General features: G+C 34.5%; 2 protein-coding genes and 1 long non-coding RNA gene across 3 annotated transcripts in view; 1 reads left to right on the forward strand and 2 right to left on the reverse strand.

Annotated features, from left to right (window-relative positions):
- LOC128171042 (uncharacterized) overlaps positions 1 to 19605 on the reverse strand; it is a 71163-nt gene extending 51558 nt beyond the window's left edge. Inside the window, exons 1-3 of the long non-coding RNA XR_008241989.1 lie at positions 19226 to 19605; positions 18797 to 18929; positions 17008 to 17082 (exon numbers count right to left, since the gene is read on the reverse strand). This is a non-coding gene — a long non-coding RNA (uncharacterized LOC128171042). The remainder of the gene's footprint in view (positions 1 to 17007; positions 17083 to 18796; positions 18930 to 19225) is intronic.
- LOC128171011 (uncharacterized) overlaps positions 1 to 23529 on the reverse strand; it is a 511120-nt gene that overhangs the window by 233812 nt on the left and 253779 nt on the right. The gene's annotated exons all lie outside the window — the stretch shown is intronic.
- Positions 1 to 23529, forward strand: part of LOC128171034 (NAD(P)H-hydrate epimerase-like) — a 172640-nt gene that overhangs the window by 77376 nt on the left and 71735 nt on the right. The gene's annotated exons all lie outside the window — the stretch shown is intronic.

The following is a 23529-nucleotide window of genomic DNA, read 5'->3' on the forward strand; positions in this document are numbered from 1 at the left end:
GTCTACTAAGAGCAACAAAACAGTCATACATAAGTACCCGACACAATTCATACATTCCACTGAGAGCAACCCAACAACTTAGCACCTATTTACCTACTATTATTCAGTACACTGACCTATGAATACTGTCTATTGAGTGAAATAAATCACATTAGTATTTTTTGTCTATTTATAATGTCACTGAGAGAAACTTAACATCAATAGTGGTACCTAAGGCAATTGGTAGTCTTCTGAGAGCAACACAACATCTATACATTAATATAACTTGTCTATTCATAAACCTTCTGGTAAGAACATAACAATTGCACCTCAGTACAGTAGGCTAAACATATGTTCACCTAAAAAAACCATATCATGTTTTGCATGATACCCTCGCTTATTGATAAGGTCCTCTGAGAATAACTTAATAATTGTACAATAGTACACTAGGCTATTGATGTGAATCACTAAGAACAAATTCCTATCATCCAATGAGACAAACATGGCATTTCATAATAACATCTTAGGCAATGATACAGTTGACTAGGATTAACACAACAGTTTTCAATAAGTAATCTAGCCTTTTGATGAAATGTCGTTGGAAGATCTACCAATTGTACAACAGTAACTCAGGCAATTGGTACCGTCTAATCAGAGAGAAACACGTAAGTTACCGTACACATATGTTACACAATACGATTAACACTGTCCTTGGAGAGCAACATAATAGTAATACATCAGAATCCTAAGCCATCGATATGGTCAACTGAGAGCAACACAACATTATTCTAAAGAACCAAACCAATTGGTAGCTACATGTATACTGAAAGCAACTGAACAGTTGTACAATCCAGTTTTATAACAGTACTCAACGCAAATGATGATGCAGTTGATACCAAGTATCCAATGCTATTGGTACGGTCTACTATGAGCAACAAAACAGTCATACATTAGTACCCGACACAATTCATACATTCCACTGAGAGCAACCCAACAACTTAGCACCTATTTACCTGCTATTATTCAGTACACTGACCTATCAATACTGTCTATTGAGTGAAATAAAACACATTAGTATTTTTTGTCTATTTATAATGTCACTGAGAGAAAATTAACATCAATAGTGGTACCTAAGGCAATTGGTAGTCTTCTGAGAGCAACACAACATCTATACATTAATATAACTTGTCTATTCATAAACCTTCTGGTAAGAACATAACAATTGCACCTTAGTACAGTAGGCTAAACATATGTTCACCTAAGAAAACCACATCATGTTTTGCATGATACCCTCGCTTATTGATAAGGTCCTCTGAGAGAAACTTAATAATTGTACAATAGTACATTAGGCTATTGATGTGAATCACTAAGAACAAATTCTTATCATCCAATGAGACAAACATGGCATTTCATAATAACATCTTAGGCAATGATACAGTTCACTAGGATTAACACAACAGTTTTCAATAAGTAATCTAGCCTTTTGATCAAATGTTGTTGGAAGAGCTACCAATTGTACAACAGTAACTCAGGCAATTGGTACCGTCTAATCAGAGAAACACGTAAGTTACCGTACACATATGTTACACAATACGATTAACACTGTCCTTGGAGAGCAACATAATAGTAATACATCAGAATCCAAAGCCATCGATATGGTCAACTGAGAGCAACACAACATTACTCTAAAGAACCAAACCAATTGGTAGCTACATGTATACTGAAAGCAACTGAACAGTTGTACAATCCAGTTTTATAACAGTACTCAAGGCAAAGGATGATGCAGTTGATACCAAGTATCCAATGCTATTGGTACGGTCTACTAAGAGCAACAAAACAGTCATACATAAGTACCCGACACAATTCATACATTCCACTGAGAGCAACCCAACAACTTAGCACCTATTTACCTGGTATTATTCAGTACACTGACCTATCAATACTGTCTATTGAGTGAAATAAAACACATTAGTATTTTTTGTCTATTGGTAATGTCACTGAGAGAAACTTAACATCAATAGTGGTACCTAAGGCAATTGGTAGTCTTCTGAGAGCAACACAACATCTATACATTAATATAACTTGTCTATTCATAAACCTTCTGGTAAGAACATAACAATTGCACCTTAGTACAGTAGGCTCAACATATGTTCACCTAAAAAAAACCATATCATGTGTTGCCTGATACCCTCGCTTATTGATAAGGTCCTCTGAGAGAAACTTAATAATTGTACAATAGTACACTAGGCTATTGATGTGAATCACTAAGAACAAATTCCTATCATCCAATGAGACAAACATGGCATTTCATAATAACATCTTAGGCAATGATACAGTTGACTAGGATTAACACAACAGTTTTCAATAAGTAATCTAGCCTTTTGATCAAATGTTGTTGGAAGAGCTACCAATTGTACAACAGTAACTCAGGCAATTGGTACCGTCTAATCAGAGAAACACGTAAGTTACCGTACACATATGTTACACAATACGATTAACACTGTCCTTGGAGAGCAACATAATAGTAATACATCAGAATCCTAAGCCATCGATATGGTCAACTGAGAGCAACACAACATTACTCTAAAGAACCAAACCAATTGGTAGCTACATGTATACTGAAAGCAACTGAAAAGTTGTACAATCCAGTTTTATAACAGTACTCAAGGCAAATGATGATGCAGTTGATACCAAGTATCCAATGCTATTGGTACGGTCTACTAAGAGCAACAAAACAGTCATACATAAGTACCCGACACAATTCATACATTCCACTGAGAGCAACCCAACAACTTAGCACCTATTTACCTGCTATTATTCAGTACACTGACCTATCAATACTGTCTATTGAGTGAAATAAAACACATTAGTATTTTTTGTCTATTGGTAATGTCACTGAGAGAAACTTAACATCAATAGTGGTACCTAAGGCAATTGGTAGTCTTCTGAGAGCAACACAACATCTATACATTAATATAACTTGTCTATTCATAAACCTTCTGGTAAGAACATAACAATTGCACCTTAGTACAGAAGGCTAAACATATGTTCACCTAAAAAAACCACATCATGTTTTGCCTGATACCCTCGCTTATTGATAAGGTCCTCTGAGAGAAACTTAAAAATTGTACAATAGTACATTAGGCTATTGATGTGAATCACTAAGAACACATTTCTATCATCCAATGAGACAAACATGGCATTTCATAATAACATCTTAGGCAATGATACAGTTGACTAGGATTAACACAACAGTTTTCAATAAGTAATCTAGCCTTTTGATCAAATGTCGTTGGAAGAGCAACCAATTGTACAACAGTAACTCAGGCAATTGGTACTGTCTAATCAGAGAAACACGTAAGTTAAACATATGTTACACAATACGATTAACACTGTCCTTTGAGAGCAACATAATAGTAATACATCAGAATCCTAAGCCATCGATATGGTCAACTGAGAGCAACACAACATTATTCTAAAGAACCAAACCAATTGGTAGCTACATGTATACTGAAAGCAACTGAAAAGTTGTACAATCCAGTTTTATAACAGTACTCAAGGCAAAGGATGATGCAGTTGATACCAAGTATCCAATGCTATTGGTACGGTCTACTAAGAGCAACAAAACAGTCATACATAAGTACCCGACACAATTCATACATTCCACTGAGAGCAACCCAACAACTTAGCACCTATTTACCTGCTATTATTCAGTACACTGACCTATCAATACTGTCTATTGAGTGAAATAAAACACATTAGTATTTTTTGTCTATTGGTAATGTCACTGAGAGAAACTTAACATCAATAGTGGTACCTAAGGCAATTGGTAGTCTTCTGAGAGCAACACAACATCTATACATTAATATAACTTGTCTATTCATAAACCTTCTGGTAAGAACATAACAATTGCACCTTAGTACAGTAGGCTAAACATATGTTCACCTAAAAAAACCATATCATGTTTTGCCTGATACCCTCGCTTATTGATAAGGTCCTCTGAGAGAAACTTAAAAATTGTACAATAGTACATTAGGCTATTGATGTGAATCACTAAGAACAAATTCCTATCATCAAATGAGACAAACATGGCATTTCATAATAATATCTTAGGCAATGATACAGTTCACTAGGATTAACACAACAGTTTTCAATAAGTAATCTAGCCTTTTGATCAAATGTCATTGGAAGAGCTACCAATTGTACAACAGTAACTCGGGCAATTGATACCGTCTAATCAGAGAAACACGTAAGTTACCGTACACATATGTTACACAATACGATTAACACTGTCCTTTGAGAGCAACATAATAGTTACTGTAATACATCAGAATCCTAAGCCATCGATATGGTCAACTGAGAGCAACACAACATTATTCTAAAGAACCAAACCAATTGGTAGCTACATGTATACTGAAAGCAACTGAAAAGTTGTACAATCCAGTTTTATAACAGTACTCAAGGCAAATGATGATGCAGTTGATACCAAGTATCCAATGCTATTGGTACGGTCTACTATGAGCAACAAAACAGTCATACATTAGTACCCGACACAATTCATACATTCCACTGAGAGCAACCCAACAACTTAGCACCTATTTACCTGCTATTATTCAGTACACTGACCTATCAATACTGTCTTTTGAGTGAAATAAAACACATTATTATTTTTTGGTCTATTTATAATGTCACTGAGAGAAACTTAACATCAATAGTGGTACCTAAGGCAATTGGTAGTCTTCTGAGAGCAACACAACATCTAAACATTAATATAACTTGTCTATTCATAAACCTTCTGGTAAGAATATAACCATTGCACCTTAGTACAGTAGGCTAAACATATGTCCACCTAAGAAAACCATATTATGTTATGCATGATACCCTAGCTTATTGATAAGGTCCTCTGAGAGAAACATAATAATTGTACAATAGTACACTAGGCTATTGATGTGAATCACTATGAACAAATTCCTATCATCAAATGAGACCAACATGGCATTTCATACACTGTAATAACATCTTAGGCAATGATACAGTTCACTAGGATTAACACAACAGTTTTCAGTAAGTAATCTAGCCTTTTGATCAAATGTCGTTGGAAGAGCTACCAATTGTACAACAGTAACTCAGGCAATTGGTACCGTCTAATCAGAGAAACACGTAAGTTACCGTACACATATGTTACACAATACGATTAACACTTTCCTTTGAGAGCAACATAATAGTAATACATCAGAATCCTAAGCCATCGATATGGTCAACTGAGAGCAACACAACATTATTCTAAAGAACCAAACCAATTGGTAGCTACATGTATACTGAAAGCAACTGAACAGTTGTACAATCCAGTTTTATAACAGTACTCAAGGCAAATGATGATGCAGTTGATACCAAGTATCCAATGCTATTGGTACGGTCTACTATGAGCAACAAAACAGTCATACATTAGTACCCGACACAATTCATACATTCCACTGAGAGCAACCCAACAACTTAGCACCTATTTACCTGGTATTATTCAGTACACTGACCTATCAATACTGTCTATTAAGTGAAATAAAACACATTAGTATTTTTTGTCTATTGGTAATGTCACTGAGAGAAACTTAACATATATAGTGGTACCAAAGGCAATTGGTAGTCTTCTGAGAGCAACACAACATCTATACATTAATATAACTTGTCTATTCATAAACCTTCTGGTAAGAATATAACCATTGCACCTTAGTACAGTTGGCTAAACATATGTTCACCTAAGAAAACCATATTATGTTATGCATGATACCCTAGCTTATTGATAAGGTCCTCTGAGAATAACTTAATAATTGTACAATAGTACACTAGGCTATTGATGTGAATCACTAAGAACAAATTCCTATCATCAAATGAGACCAACATGGCATTTCATACACTGTAATAACATCTTAGGCAATGATACAGTTGACTAGGATTAACACAACAGTTTTCAATAAGTAATCTAGCCTTTGATGAAATGTCGTTGGAAGATCTACCAATTGTACAATAGTAACTCAGGCAATTGGTACCGTCTAATCAGAGAAACACGTAAGTTACCGTACACATATGTTACACAATACAATTAACACTGTCCTTGGAGAGCAACATAATAGTAATACATCAGAATCCTAAGCCATCGATATGGTCAACTGAGAGCAACACAACATTATTCTAAAGAACCAAACCAATTGGTAGCTACATGTATACTGAAAGCAACTGAAAAGTTGTACAATCCAGTTTTATAACAGTACTCAAGGCAAATGATGATGCAGTTGATACCAAGTATCCAATGCTATTGGTACGGTCTACTAAGAGCAACAAAACAGTCATACATTAGTACCCGACACAATTCATACATTCCACTGAGAGCAACCCAACAACTTAGCACCTATTTACCTGCTATTATTCAGTACACTGACCTATCAATACTGTCTATTGAGTGAAATAAAACACATTAGTATTTTTTGTCTATTTATAATGTCACTGAGAGAAACTTAACATCAATAGTGGTACCTAAGGCAATTGGTAGTCTTCTGAGAGCAACACAACATCTATACATTAATATAACTTGTCTATTCATAAACCTTCTGGTAAGAACATAACAATTGCACCTTAGTACAGTAGGCTAAACATATGTTCACCTAAAAAAACCGTATCATGTTTTGCATGATACCCTCGCTTATTGATAAGGTCCTCTGAGAGAAACTTAATAATTGTACAATAGTACACTAGGCTATTGATGTGAATCACTAAGAACAAATTCCTATCATCCAATGAGACAAACATGGCATTTCATAATAACATCTTAGGCAATGATACAGTTCACTAGGATTAACACAACAGTTTTCAATAAGTAATCTAGCCTTTTGATCAAATGTCGTTGGAAGAGCAACCAATTGTACAACAGTAACTCAGGCAATTGGTACCGTCTAATCAGAGAGAAACACGTAAGTAACCGTACACATATGTTACACAATACGATTAACACTGTCCTTGGAGAGCAACATAATAGTAATACATCAGAATCCTAAGCCATCGATATGGTCAACTGAGAGCAACACAACATTATTCTAAAGAACCAAACCAATTGGTAGCTACATGTATACTGAAAGCAACTGAACAGTTGTACAATCCAGTTTTATAACAGTACTCAAGGCAAATGATGATGCAGTTGATACCAAGTATCCAATGCTATTGGTACGGTCTACTATGAGCAACAAAACAGTCATACATTAGTACCCGACACAATTCATACATTCCACTGAGAGCAACCCAACAACTTAGCACCTATTTACCTGGTATTATTCAGTACACTGACCTATCAATACTGTCTATTGAGTGAAATAAAACACATTAGTATTTTTTGGTCTATTTATAATGTCACTGAGAGAAACTTAACATCAATAGTGGTACCTAAGGCAATTGGTAGTCTTCTGAGAGCAACACAACATCTATACATAAATATAACTTGTCTATTCATAAACCTTCTGGTAAGAATATAACCATTGCACCTTAGTACAGTATGCTAAACATATGTCCACCTAAGAAAACCATATTATGTTATGCATGATACCCTAGCTTATTGATAAGGTCCTCTGAGAGAAACATAATAATTGTACAATAGTACATTAGGCTATTGATGTGAATCACTAAGAACAAATTCCTATCATCAAATGAGACCAATATGGCATTTCATACACTGTAATAACATCTTACGCAATGATACAGTTCACTAGGATTAACACAACAGTTTTCAATAAGTAATCTAGCCTTTTGATCAAATGTCATTGGAAGAGCTACCAATTGTACAACAGTAACTCGGGCAATTGATACCGTCTAATCAGAGAAACACGTAAGTTACCGTACACATATGTTACACAATACGATTAACACTGTCCTTGGAGAGCAACATAATAGTAATACATCAGAATCCTAAGCCATCGATATGGTCAACTGAGAGCAACACAACATTATTCTAAAGAACCAAACCAATTGGTAGCTACATGTATACTGAAAGCAACTGAACAGTTGTACAATCCAGTTTTATAACAGTACTCAAGGCAAAGGATGATGCAGTTGATACCAAGTATCCAATGCTATTGGTACGGTCTACTAAGAGCAACAAAACAGTCATACATAAGTACCCGACACAATTCATACATTCCACTGAGAGCAACCCAACAACTTAGTACCTATTTACCTGCTATTATTCAGTACACTGACCTATGAATACTGTCTATTGAGTGAAATAAAACACATTAGTATTTTTTGTCTATTTATAATGTCACTGAGAGAAACTTAACATCAATAGTGGTACCTAAGGCAATTGGTAGTCTTCTGAGAGCAACACAACATCTATACATTAATATAACTTGTCTATTCATAAACCTTCTGGTAAGAACATAACAATTGCACCTCAGTACAGTAGGCTAAACATATGTTCACCTAAAAAAACCATATCATGTTTTGCATGATACCCTCGCTTATTGATAAGGTCCTCTGAGAGAAACTTAATAATTGTACAATAGTACACTAGGCTATTGATGTGAATCACTAAGAACAAATTCCTATCATCCAATGAGACAAACATGGCATTTCATAATAACATCTTAGGCAATGATACAGTTGACTAGGATTAACACAACAGTTTTCAATAAGTAATCTAGCCTTTTGATCAAATGTCGTTGGAAGATCTACCAATTGTACAACAGTAACTCAGGCAATTGGTACCGTCTAATCAGAGAGAAACACGTAAGTTACCGTACACATATGTTACACAATACGATTAACACTGTCCTTGGAGAGCAACATAATAGTAATACATCAGAATCCTAAGCCATCGATATGGTCAACTGAGAGCAACACAACATTATTCTAAAGAACCAAACCAATTGGTAGCTACATGTATACTGAAAGCAACTGAACAGTTGTACAATCCAGTTTTATAACAGTACTCAAGGCAAGTGATGATGCAGTTGATACCAAGTATCCAATGCTATTGGTAGGGTCTACTATGAGCGACAAAACAGTCATACATTAGTACCCGACACAATTCATACATTCCACTGAGAGCAACCCAACAACTTAGCACCTATTTACCTGGTATTATTCAGTACACTGACCTATCAATACTGTCTATTGAGTGAAATAAAACACATTATTATTTTTTGGTCTATTTATAATGTCACTGAGAGAAACTTAACATCAATAGTGGTACCTAAGGCAATTGGTAGTCTTCTGAGAGCAACACAACATTTATACATTAATATAACTTGTCTATTCATAAACCTTCTGGTAAGAATATAACCATTGCACCTTAGTACAGTAGGCTAAACATATGTCCACCTAAGAAAACCATATTATGTTATGCATGATACCCTAGCTTATTGATAAGGTCCTCTGAGAGAAACATAATAATTGTACAATAGTACACTAGGCTATTGATGTGAATCACTAAGAACAAATTCCTATCATCAAATGAGATCAATATGGCATTTCATACACTGTAATAACATCTTAGGCAATGATACAGTTCACTAGGATTAACACAACAGTTTTCAATAAGTAATCTAGCCTTTTGATCAAATGTCATTGGAAGAGCTACCAATTGTACAACAGTAACTCGGGCAATTGATACCGTCTAATCAGAGAAACACGTAAGTTACCGTACACATATGTTACACAATACGATTAACACTGTCCTTTGAGAGCAACATAATAGTTACTGTAATACATCAGAATCCTAAGCCATCGATATGGTCAACTGAGAGCAACACAACATTATTCTAAAGAACCAAACCAATTGGTAGCTACATGTATACTGAAAGCAACTGAAAAGTTGTACAATCCAGTTTTATAACAGTACTCAAGGCAAATGATGATGCAGTTGATACCAAGTATCCAATGCTATTGGTACGGTCTACTATGAGCAACAAAACAGTCATACATTAGTACCCGACACAATTCATACATTCCACTGAGAGCAACCCAACAACTTAGCACCTATTTACCTGGTATTATTCAGTACACTGACCTATGAATACTGTCTATTGAGTGAAATAAAACACATTATTATTTTTTGGTCTATTTATAATGTCACTGAGAGAAACTTAACATCAATAGTGGTACCTAAGGCAATTGGTAGTCTTCTGAGAGCAACACAACATCTATACATTAATATAACTTGTCTATTCATAAACCTTCTGGTAAGAATATAACCATTGCACCTTAGTACAGTAGGCTAAACATATGTCCACCTAAGAAAACCATATTATGTTATGCATGATACCCTAGCTTATTGATAAGGTCCTCTGAGAGAAACATAATAATTGTACAATAGTACACTAGGCTATTGATGTGAATCACTAAGAACAAATTCCTATCATCCAATGAGACAAACATGGCATTTCATAATAACATCTTAGGCAATGATACAGTTGACTAGGATTAACACAACAGTTTTCAATAAGTAATCTAGCCTTTTGATCAAATGTCGTTGGAAGAGCTACCAATTGTACAACAGTAACTCAGGCAATTGGTACCGTCTAATCAGAGAAACACGTAAGTTACCGTACACATATGTTACACAATACGATTAACACTTTCCTTTGAGAGCAACATAATAGTAATACATCAGAATCCTAAGCCATCGATATGGTCAACTGAAAGCAACACAACATTATTCTAAAGAACCAAACCAATTGGTAGCTACATGTATACTGAAAGCAACTGAACAGTTGTACAATCCAGTTTTATAACAGTACTCAAGGCAAATGATGATGCAGTTGATACCAAGTATCCAATGCTATTGGTACGGTCTACTATGAGCAACAAAACAGTCATACATTAGTACCCGACACAATTCATACATTCCACTGAGAGCAACCCAACAACTTAGCACCTATTTACCTGGTATTATTCAGTACACTGACCTATCAATACTGTCTATTGAGTGAAATAAAACACATTATTATTTTTTGGTCTATTTATAATGTCACTGAGAGAAACTTAACATCAATAGTGGTACCTAAGGCAATTGGTAGTCTTCTGAGAGCAACACAACATCTATACATTAATATAACTTGTCTATTCATAAACCTTCTGGTAAGAATATAACCATTGCACCTTAGTACAGTATGCTAAACATATGTCCACCTAAGAAAACCATATTATGTTATGCATGATACCCTAGCTTATTGATAAGGTCCTCTGAGAGAAACATAATAATTGTACAATAGTACACTAGGCTATTGATGTGAATCACTAAGAACAAATTCCTATCATCAAATGAGACCAATATGGCATTTCATACACTGTAATAACATCTTACGCAATGATACAGTTCACTAGGATTAACACAACAGTTTTCAATAAGTAATCTAGCCTTTTGATCAAATGTCGTTGGAAGAGCTACCAATTGTACAACAGTAACTCAGGCAATTGGTACCGTCTAATCAGAGAAACACGTAAGTTACCGTACACATATGTTACACAATACGATTAACACTGTCCTTGGAGAGCAACATAATAGTAATACATCAGAATCCTAAGCCATCGATATGGTCAACTGAAAGCAACACAACATTATTCTAAAGAACCAAACCAATTGGTAGCTACATGTATACTGAAAGCAACTGAAAAGTTGTACAATCCAGTTTTATAACAGTACTCAAGGCAAATGATGATGCAGTTGTACCAAGTATCCAATGCTATTGGTATGGTCTACAATGAGCAACAAAACCATCATACATTAGTACCCGACACAATTCATACATTCCACTGAGAGCAACCCAACAACTTAGCACCTATTTACCTGGTATTATTCAGTACACTGACCTATCAATACTGTCTATTGAGTGAAATAAAACACATTAGTATTTTTTGGTCTATTTATAATGTCACTGAGAGAAAATTAACATCAATAGTGGTACCTAAGGCAATTGGTAGTCTTCTGAGAGCAACACAACATCTATACATTAATATAACTTGTCTATTCATAAACCTTCTGGTAAGAACATAACAATTGCACCTTAGTACAGTAGGCTAAACATATGTTCACCTAAGAAAACCACATCATGTTTTGCATGATACCCTCGCTTATTGATAAGGTCCTCTGAGAGAAACTTAATAATTGTACAATAGTACATTAGGCTATTGATGTGAATCACTAAGAACAAATTCTTATCATCCAATGAGACAAACATGGCATTTCATAATAACATCTTAGGCAATGATACAGTTGACTAGGATTAACACAACAGTTTTCAATAAGTAATCTAGCCTTTTGATCAAATGTCGTTGGAAGAGCTACCAATTGTACAACAGTAACTCAGGCAATTGGTACCGTCTAATCAGAGAAACACGTAAGTTACCGTACACATATGTTACACAGTACGATTAACACTGTCCTTGGAGAGCAACATAATAGTAATACATCAGAATCCTAAGCCATCGATATGGTCAACTGAGAGCAACACAACATTGTTCTAAAGAACCAAGGCCATTGGTAGCTATACTGAAAGCAACTGAAAAGTTGTACAATCCAGTTTCATAACAGTACTCAAGGCAAATGATGATGCAGTTGATACCAAGTATCCAATGCTATTGGTACGGTCTACTAAGAGCAACAAAACCATCATACATTAGTACCCGACACAATTCATACATTCCACTGAGAGCAACCCAACAACTTAGCACCTATTTACCTGGTATTATTCAGTACACTGACCTATCAATACTGTCTATTGAGTGAAATAAAACACATTATTATTTTTTGTCTATTTATAATGTCACTGAGAGAAACTTAACATCAATAGTGGTACCTAAGGCAATTGGTAGTCTTCTGAGAGCAACACATCTATACATTAATACAGAGTTCTTGAAATCTTTCGGTCCTGTCGGCAAGACCGATAAAAATAACCAAGGACCGATTACTTAAGGTTGCCTGTCAGTTCAAATGACCGGTAGATATGGACAGAGTAACTTGCGAAAATATAACTAATTTTCATACTCACTGAGGAGATCCGAACGCATACGATAAATCTAGAGGAGTTTTTCGCGTTTTTTTTTTTTTGCTCTCTCTAGACTTATTATACATTTTCGGAACACCACAGTAATTATTACTTCCGTTGCTTTCGTTAAGTTTGGCGAGTATTTCGTACATATTGATACGGTGTGTTTATAATGCAGCTAACAGATGTAGTCAGACAATGGGAATAAGTCTTTCAATCATTTTCCAACCTAGATGTCGTCAGCAATCATGGGAGAAATTGGAGAACTTGTTTTAAACATAGCGTGAACTGAGGGGCCCCCTATAAATCCAAGATGGCGAGTGTTGTCTCGTTACATATTTTCAATGTACATTGCATACACCTAAACAGGGTTTTCAGTGAATGTTTTTATTGCAATACACAGAAATACACACAAAAATCCCAATGTAATCATTTATAAAAAAATTTCGGGAAATAAGAACTCCGCTATCTGACAACCGAGCCCTAGTTACATATGAGATGTGCAGAAAGAGAACGAGAAAGAGAACAAGAACAAAGTTGATAATGAGAGAGGGAAGGAAATAAAAATAATTAATGAATAAGTGATAAAAAAGAATGTTATCAGGAGCCAGAATGTGAAAGTTAGGAGAAATCAGAATAATTAAGGTAAAAATGAGAGAAACTATAAGGCAAATATACTTGTATAGTTTTTCATCTTTCTATTGAAAATGTTTGGACTGACAGAAATCAGTCTGGACTGACAAACTTCTGATGGTTGTCAGTCCAAATGACTGACAGTGGAAAAAAGATTTCAAGAACTCTGTTAATATAACTTGTCTATTCATAAACCTTCTGGTAAGAATATAACCATTGCACTTTAGTACAGTAGGCTAAACATATGTTCACCTAAGAAAACCATATTGTGTTATGCATGATACCCTAGCTTATTAATAAGGTCCTCTGAGAGAAACATAATAATTGTACAATAGTACACTAGGCTATTGATGTGAATCACTAAGAACAAATTCCTATCATCAAATGAGACCAACATGGCATTTCATACACTGTAATAACATCTTACGCAATGATACAGTTCACTAGGATTAACACAACAGTTTTCAATAAGTAATCTAGCCTTTTGATCAAATGTCATTGGAAGAGCTACCAATTGTACAACAGTAACTCAGGCAATTGATACCGTCTAATCAGAGAAACACGTAAGTTACCGTACACATATGTTACACATTACGATTCACACTGTCCTTTGAGAGCAACATAATAGTAACACATCAGGCCCCGGGGCCATAAAACTTAGACGAGCTCACATTTGATCTCAGTCTCACTTTTCCACTATATGTCTCTTTTGTAAAAATGAGACTTAGATCAAAAGTAAGCTCGTCTAAATTTTATGGCCCGTGGGACAGAACCCTAAGCCATCAATATGGTCAACTGAGAGCAACACAACATTATTCTAAAGAACCAAACCAATTGGTAGCTATACTAAAAGCAACTGAACAGTTGTACAATCCAGTTTTATAACAGTACTCAAGGCAAATGATGATGCAGTTGATACCAAGTATCCAATGCTATTGGTACGGTCTACTAAGAGCAACAAAACAGTCATACATTAGTACCCGACACAATTCATACATTCCACTGAGAGCAACCCAACAACTTAGCACCTATTTACCTGCTATTATTCAGTACACTGACCAATGAATACGGTCTATTGAGTGAAATAAAACAGCTAGACATTAGTATTTTTTGTCTATTGATAATGTCACTGAAAGAAACTTAACATCAATAGTGGTACCTAAGGCAATTGGTAGTCTTCTGAGAGCAACACAACATCTATACATTAATATAACTTGTCTATTCATAAACCTTCTGGTAAGAACATAACCATTGCACCTTAGTAAAGTAGGCTAAACATATGTTCACCTAAGAAAACCATATTATGTTATGCATGATACCCTAGCTTATTGATAAGGTCCTCTGAGAGAAACATCATAATTGTACAATAATACACTAGACTATTGATGTGAATCACTAAGAACATATTCCTATCATCCACTGAGACCAACATGGCATTTCATAATAACATCTTAGGCAATGATACAGTTCACTAGGATTAACACTACAGTTTTCAATAAGTAATCTAGCCTTTTGATCAAATGTCATTGGAAGAGCTACCAATTGTACAACAGTAACTCAGGCAATTGGTACCGTCTAATCAGAGAAACACGTAAGTTACCGTACACATATGTTACACAATACGATTCACACTGTCCTTTGAGAGCAACATAATAGTAACACATCAGGCCCCGGGGCCATAAAACTTAAACGAGCTCACATTTGATCTCAGTCTCACTTTTCCACTTGATGTTTCTCTTGTAAAAGTGAGACTTAGATCAAAAGAAAGCTCGTCTAAGTTTTATGGCCCGTGGGCCAGAACCCTAAGCCATCGATATGGTCAACTGAGAGCAACACAACATTATTCTAAAGAACCAAACCAATTGGTAGCTACATGTATACTGAAAGCAACTGAACAGTTGTACAATCCAGTTTTATAACAGTACTCAAGGCAAATGATGATGCAGTTGATACCAAGTATCCAATGCTATTGGTACGGTCTACTAAGAGCAACAAAACAGTCATACATTAGTACCCGACACAATTCAAACTTTCCACTGAGAGCAACCCAACAACTTAGCACCCATTTACCTGGTATCAATCAGTACACTAGACTATTGATGTGAATCACTAAGAACAAATTCCTATCATCCACTGAGACCAACATGGCATTTCATAATAACATCTTAGGCAATGATACAGTTCACTAGGATTAAGACAACAGTTTTCAATAAGTAATCTAGCCTTTTGATCAAATGTCATTGGAAGAGCTACCAATTGTACAACAGTAACTCAGGCAATTGATACCGTCTAATCAGAGAAACACGTAAGTCACCGTACACATATGTTACACAATACGATTAACACTGTCCTTGGAGAGCAACATAATAGTAATACATCAGAATCCTACGCCATCGATATGGTCAACTGGGAGCAACACAACATTATTCTAAAGAACCAAACCAATTGGTAGCTACATGTATACTAAAAGCAACTGAATAGTTGTACAATCCAGTTTTATAACAGTACTCAAGGCAAATGATGATGCAGTTGATACCAAGTATCCAATGCTATTGGTACGGTCTACTAAGAGCAACAAAACAGTCATACATTAGTACCCGACACAATTTATTTTTTCCACCGAGAGCAACCCAACAGCTATGTACCTGTACTTAGGCTATTGAAACTGTCAATATGGTAGCAACATTATATTTATTAATATGAACTGGTCAATTGCTATAATCCACTGAGAGCAACTTTACAGCGCTGATAAGACCCCTGGAACAAACCAAGAGGTGAAAGGTCTTTTTTATTCGACCATTTGATGCCTTTTAGCGATAACTTTTATATGTGGAGCAGAAAAAAAATCCCTAGGGCAGAAAGTAAAAAAAAATTGAAAAAAATTGATGAAAATGAAGGGAAGGTAATTGGAGGGTTATAATTTCTTACACCTTTACAAAGACATGAAATCATAAAAAAAGGTTGGATACTCTAAGTAATCCGGTCTCTGTAGACTTAGGCAAGACCACAAATGAGCTACATCGTGATGAAAACGAATAAGTGGCATCAACGAAACCTGTATTTCAACAGTTTTATAAAACATACGCTTTTGGAACCCAAGATGGCCAATGATTATTAAAAAAAAGCCTCCCTCATCTATTTCATCAACAATAAAAAGGGAAAAAATGCTTCCCTCTCACATCCATTTCTAGAAAATTTGACCCGAGAACCATTATTTCAACTTTATGTGGCCTTAGTTCATTAACTAAACTCTCAGTATATTATAAATGAAATAGAAATTACTGTTAAATGCTTTGAGACTAACTTGAGACCAGGAAAATAATGACTTGCTTGGTTTCTAAGAGAGAAAATTAAATATAAGCATACCCACCCCTAAAAACAAATGGGTTTCACAGGTTGAAAAACAAACTCAACACGATCCAGGAAGTTGTATCATTATGCGTGTCTAAAAAAAAAATAGTTCCATTTAATTCAATGTGATCATTCCACTAAAGTGATAGTTTTCCTAGCAAATGAGTCCAGAATCAATACTATAGGCCTAAGATAAGATACCATAAAAGGAAACGAGATATCTGTGATAACCCCTAGTGATACCCATGCAGCTCTAATGTGAAAATACATAAAGGCAAAGTCATCATTTAACAGGAGATTGATGTCTGTTTTGTAAAAAAAAAAAACCAAATCATACCATATAGTATGTCTAAACAAAGAGTGTGATAAAATGTCAAGCAGCTCTGATGAATAGTTGCTGAGAAATCTCTGATGACTATTTGTTTGAAAAGTAAGGCTACAAATAAATAAAGGTGTCATTTAACAGGAAGTTGACATCTCATTAGTACAAAAATGAATCCCACCATAAGGCATGCCTAAACAAAAAGTGTGTTAAAATTTCAAGCATCTGCGATAAAAAAAATTGTTAATAATATGGACATACACAGAGAAGGACAGATAGACACACAAGGGTAAACAGTTTACCCCCTCTCCTTCCGAGCGGGGGTATTATTAGTTAATAGTCATGTAGTGACCTGGAACGGGATAATACCTGGTTAGTAAATTTCATACCTGGTGAGGCAAATTTACTAACCAGGTATCATCCCATACCCGGTCACTACATGACTATGTAATGATTATATCTTACCGACTGCCTTTGTGTTAATGACATAAAATTAATTAAACAATGAAAATCAAGCGTCTTATAATAAAGTTACAAGATTCAATCTGGGTACGAAACCTGACGTCACAATACTCTAAGAATGATGTCATAATGCTCAAAGGGAAGATATATTTTGTACTGACTGTGTATGGAATATACATGGTCTCCACGTGACTGCTGTTAGCCATTGATTTCTTTACAATTCAGCAGAAGGTAAGATATAAAAAGAAATTGTGACTATATACATATATATGGAATGACTAATAACTGTAATTAACAAAGTTTATTTTGATTGGCTATTTCCTTGCTAAAAACCTTTAAGAAGTCTATTTCCTTGCTAAAAACCTTTAAGAAGTCAACTCAAATTTTATGAAATTAAATGAAATTTGCAGAAAATATTTATCAATTATTTATAAATGTCATACTGTAGATTCCATATTTTATGCAAGTACTTTAGTTAATTCTGCGATTCAATTGTTTTTTATTAAGACACGAGAATATGAAATATGAAACAGCAAATTTGTATCCTGATTTCTAATTATCTACATTCATCCGAAAAATGAAAATGAAATTTTAAATTTCGCAAGATGTGCTCCTCACGATTTTATGCAGATATCAATTTCTCACATTTAATTAGGAATTTACAGTATGCTAGTGTAAGAAATCTACTTCTGGCTCTAAGGGATGAAAAAGTATTCTGATCTACTCTTAAGATATTGCTGAACTCTGGAGAAAATGTCTTTTAAAATTCATCTTCTGTATAGTAAAAAAATTAATGTCCAATAAAATTGAATCAGTGAAATGTTGAGAAAAAAAATTAAATTAAATTAAATCTAAAATGTTTGAACTTATGAGTACCAATTCAACATTAATTAATAGAATTAAATACGAAACAAGAAGTTTACTAAAGGAATTAAATAGCAAAAGTTAATAATTTCAATTCTAAGACAAAGTCAGGGACTGCAAAAAAAAAAAAATGGTACCAGAAGAGACTTCCATAATGTACCTGGGAGCTTTGATAACGGTGGTCACTGATTAATGGCTAGTGATTAAGATAACAAGTTCTTTAGCAAAGGAAGTGATGAGGATTTTCCATCAGTCATCAAAGAATGGAGTTTCTCTTAGAAGACATGGCAGCTCTAAAATATAATAAACAGGATGAAAGTTTACAAAATATATACCTGTTAACCTTTCACTGCTGCTATGTGGGAGAAACTCCCCCTAACCAACTTGGCTAAGGGGGAGAATTTGCATAAACGACGATTTTGCGCGTGAAATGCAAATAGGGACCAAAGTGGTTGTATCAACATCAGTACATAACTCTCATCATATTCTATGAAAATCATAGTTTTTAATCTTTATCATTATATCATATATTAATGTGTGGTTTGACACAATATCATATATTATTATACCTTCATATATATTATTTTACCTCAATATGAATATTCTATATAACGCATCATCCAATTGGTTCTAGACAATCACATGTCTGGGCAATAAAACTTCCATAGTCATATTTTGGATTTGGAGGCCTTGTGCACTTTCCTGCAAGAGTTGTCATTCATTTAAGGTATTCGATCCATAATAGCCCCAGATTCAATGAATCTGGGATCATAACAGATATGTATGGACTTAATACGGTAATTAGTATACTTGGACATTATTTTCATATATAAGTATCAACATGTAACAGTGGAACATGTCCTTATTAATGACCGTTCCCTTTTCTTGAAGAGTTGTCCCCCTTTGCTTTTATTCTATAAAAATTATAATTCTAGAAAATCTATATGGTATAAAAATTATTTTCATAAGTTTTTGTATTCCTAATGATAAAATACATCTTTATGACATCCTGAATGTCGGTTCAATACAGAAGCACTTATTGAAGATGGTTGATTAAAATTTTCCACAGAGCTATTACTGGTATAATACACCTTTACAGCCACTTGTGAACATGTACTGTTTACCATATAGCAGCTAATTAATTTTGCAAAATTATTGTCAATACAGTATATATTTTAAAATATTTTATAATTAAAACTCTACCAATTCACATACGATCAAATTCATCTGACCCACCCCGTTCCTTACTTTCAGAAATCCAATTTCCAAAGAAATTGGAATTCCAATGTGGCCCCACCCTACTCCTCAAGATTTTTATTGGAAAGAATTAAAATCTACATTATCCGAGGGTGCTTTCAGTAAAGATACAGCTTTTCTAAGCAAGTGGATTTTAGACAAAGATAATTTAAATTTTTTTCTATTTTTATAATCCTATGCTATGTAAATTTTAAATAAATGATTTTTGAGAAGAAAATTTCAAATATTTACACTATATATTCTTATGTAAAAGTACGACCCTCCATTGTGGCCTCACCCTACCCCTGAGGGTCATGATTTTCACTACTTTAAATCTACACTACATGAGGAAGCTTTCACACAAGTTTCACATTTCCTGGCTGATTGGTTGCTGAGAAGAAGTATTTTAAAGATTCATTCTATATATTGTATGTAAAACTCCAAACCCCCCACCTCCCATTGTGGCCCCACCTTACCACCAGGGACAATGATTTGAACAAACTTGAATCTACACTATCTGAGGATGCTTCCACACAAGTTTCAGTTTCCTGGCCAAATGGTTTCTGAGAAGATTTTTGAAAAATATCAACAAAATTTCATTAAATCCTAATGATCTCCCATTGAAAGAGAGCAGGGCCCCAGATTTTAACAAACTTGAATCCCCTTCACCCAATGATGATGCTTTGTGGCTAGTTTGGTTAAAACTGGCCCAGTGGTTTCGGAGAAGAAGTCGAAAATGTAAAAAGTTTACAGACAGACAGGCGGACGGACGGACAGACAGACAGACGCCGGAAAAAAAGTGATCAGGAAAGCTCACTAGAGCTTTCAGCTCAAGTGAGCTAAAAACCTTAACCTACTCCAGCACCTGAAACAGATGCAATTAGTTGTTTCAAATTTTCCTCACTTTCTCTTATGGTACACTGGAACTCCATATCAGAAAATTGATCCCATTGGACTATGATTTTCTTTGATGAGCTTGTTAAATTTAAAAAAACTCTCAAAACATTATCATAATTACCATACTATGTAAAAATATGTAAAAAAGAAAATTTAATAGTACAAACAATTTTAAAATTGCAAAAACACTACAATCTTATCAGTAATTTTGAATTTCATCTAAATCAATGCCTTATAGGGTCATAAATGAGAGGATGTACGAAAGAGAAACACATGTTTATCATTATAGTTGCAAGTAAACAACGAATATGCCCTACCAGCATGGAGCTTCATTTTCCATAGGTGGTAATGTTTATGTTCCAGCCTGAATTTTCGTTCAGCAACGACAGACCTCTGGAATGAAAGCTCATCAAATTGTCTCTTTCCTGTTAAAATTTCGTGGTGTGAAGTCAGATTCATTTTCACTGAAAATGAAAGTAAAAGTAGGGAATTTTACAGTTTGGGAAAGGGTGTACATCAAACAATTTCAATTCCTTCCTTCAAATGATAATAATAATTCAATTTTGACACTTGCTTTTAAAATTGCAAATACTCTTTTCTTACATGTGTCACGCATTCTGATTTAAAATGTCCCAATAAATGTACATACACAAAGCACTACTTTGTTGTCCTACACACATTCTAAAAATAGTTAAAGGGATATACCCACATGCTGACAAACAGACTCGGCACCATTCAGGAAGTTGCATCATACGCATCTACCATAAATAACAGTTCCATTTAATTAAGTGTGATAATTCCACTCAAGTAATAATTTTCCTAGCAAATGAGTCCAAATTTAATACTGTAGGCCTAAAAAAAATTGTGCCAAAAAAGAAATAAAAGAAAAGAAATTGTCTCTATATGAATGGAACTACAATTGATTAAGTACACAGTTTGATTGGCTAAATCCTTGTGTAACACCTTTAAGAGACTTCCGTCTAATTTTTTCAGCCCTGACGACTCTCGCTGAGATTTATAGTAGACGATAACTTTACAACCAGAAACAACAAGTTCATGATTAAACAACCTGAGAATGCGTCCACACAAGTTTTAGCTTTTCTGGCCAAATAGTTTTTAAGAAGGAGATTTTAAAAGATTTTCTCTATATATTCCCATGTAAAATTTGATCCCCCCATGGTGGCCCCATCCTACCATCGGGGACCATGATTTGAAAAACTTAAATCTACACTACCCAAGGATTTTTTGAGGAGAAGATTTTTTAAAATACCAACAATTTTTTTTATAATTCTGAATTATCTCGCGCCCCATTTATACATCATTTGAACTTATTAAAGTGTATAGTACCAAATCAATGTTACTATAGTATCCAGGTCCAAACAAGGGGTATGACGATTTATCCTGGGTTGTATTCCATACAGCCTGAGGCTGCAGGCCCGAAGTATGGGGACATAACTCTGTCAAAAATTGCTCAATCGTACCCAAAATCAAACTTGACCGAGATATTATGATACTTCTGTATACCAAATTTCATTGCAACCTATGAAAAGAAAATGAACAGAAACTAAAGTAAGGACCAGTAATAACTAAGATATAATCATCAGAGGGCACCTGCTCCATTATGTAATTTTCTTTTGTACCATATCATAACATATGGTAACTTCTTTGTATTTTCCGTATGAAAATCAAAGGCCTGAAGGGCCACAATGGCGTCGAGTTAAAGTTAATTTGAAGAATAAAAACCTTAATAATTTTTTAAAAAGTCAAAATAATCTCCACTATTACAAAAATGCATATTTTTTTTTATATGTGTTATTTATGGTTCTCCTTCATTGATCAAATGTATACTCATCTTCGCTAGCCAAGGGTTTTCGGTCCACTTTGCTCCCCGTAAACCCTTGGCGGATTTCATTACGAAAACTCGGTGATGTGGTGGCGCTATCTAGCGAGCAACTTGAGTTGCGCCCCTTGCATATTTACATTTTTAATCGAATTAAACAACGGGTTATATACACACTACAGTATTAATACAACTTAAAAACATGCTGACTACCGAATGTCGGAACATAATTAACGATGCTATTAAACATGTTAAATACGAATTAAGTAATAACGAAGGGAAAGCACACATTGTTTTATTCATCGTGTTTTGTAAGGACCGGAGTGAGAAAGTCGCCGATTTACATGTATATGAAAGTTTTCATGCCATAAAACCAGGTATCGCTGTCGTGAATATTGCGGACCAAAGAAATTAAAGTAGATCCAGTGTTCTGTGACGTCACACTTTTTTGTAAAACTTTGAATTCTTTAAAAATTGTGCAAGATAGTTTAATTTATTTTATGTGAATATAATCACATGGATGTAATTAGAATTATTGGTAGGTTCAAGATATTTTCGCACTTAATTTTATACTAAATTTCCAAATGTTAATATATTTTATCTATGCAAAGGGGAAATAACTCTTTTTTGACTTTTCTCTCGGTTGTATGTCTAAATGCTATAGTTTTTCTTATTCCAACGATTAATTTTAAAATATTTTTGTAATTTTAGTTTTCTGATAAAGTTGACATTAAAATTAAACAAGAAAAACAAATTTCTGCCTACAAGATTTTACTTTTAACAACAAAAAAATACATTTTTCTAATGCTAAAATATACTTTAGTTTATGTTTATCTGGCATCTCAAAAAGTGCGATGACATGCATATTTTTTCTAACAATTGATGACATTTAAGTCTATTAAGTCGAAATCATTTCGGTT

This window comes from Crassostrea angulata, chromosome 2 (assembly GCF_025612915.1).
Source record: "Crassostrea angulata isolate pt1a10 chromosome 2, ASM2561291v2, whole genome shotgun sequence".
Taxonomy (NCBI): domain Eukaryota; kingdom Metazoa; phylum Mollusca; class Bivalvia; order Ostreida; family Ostreidae; genus Magallana; species Magallana angulata.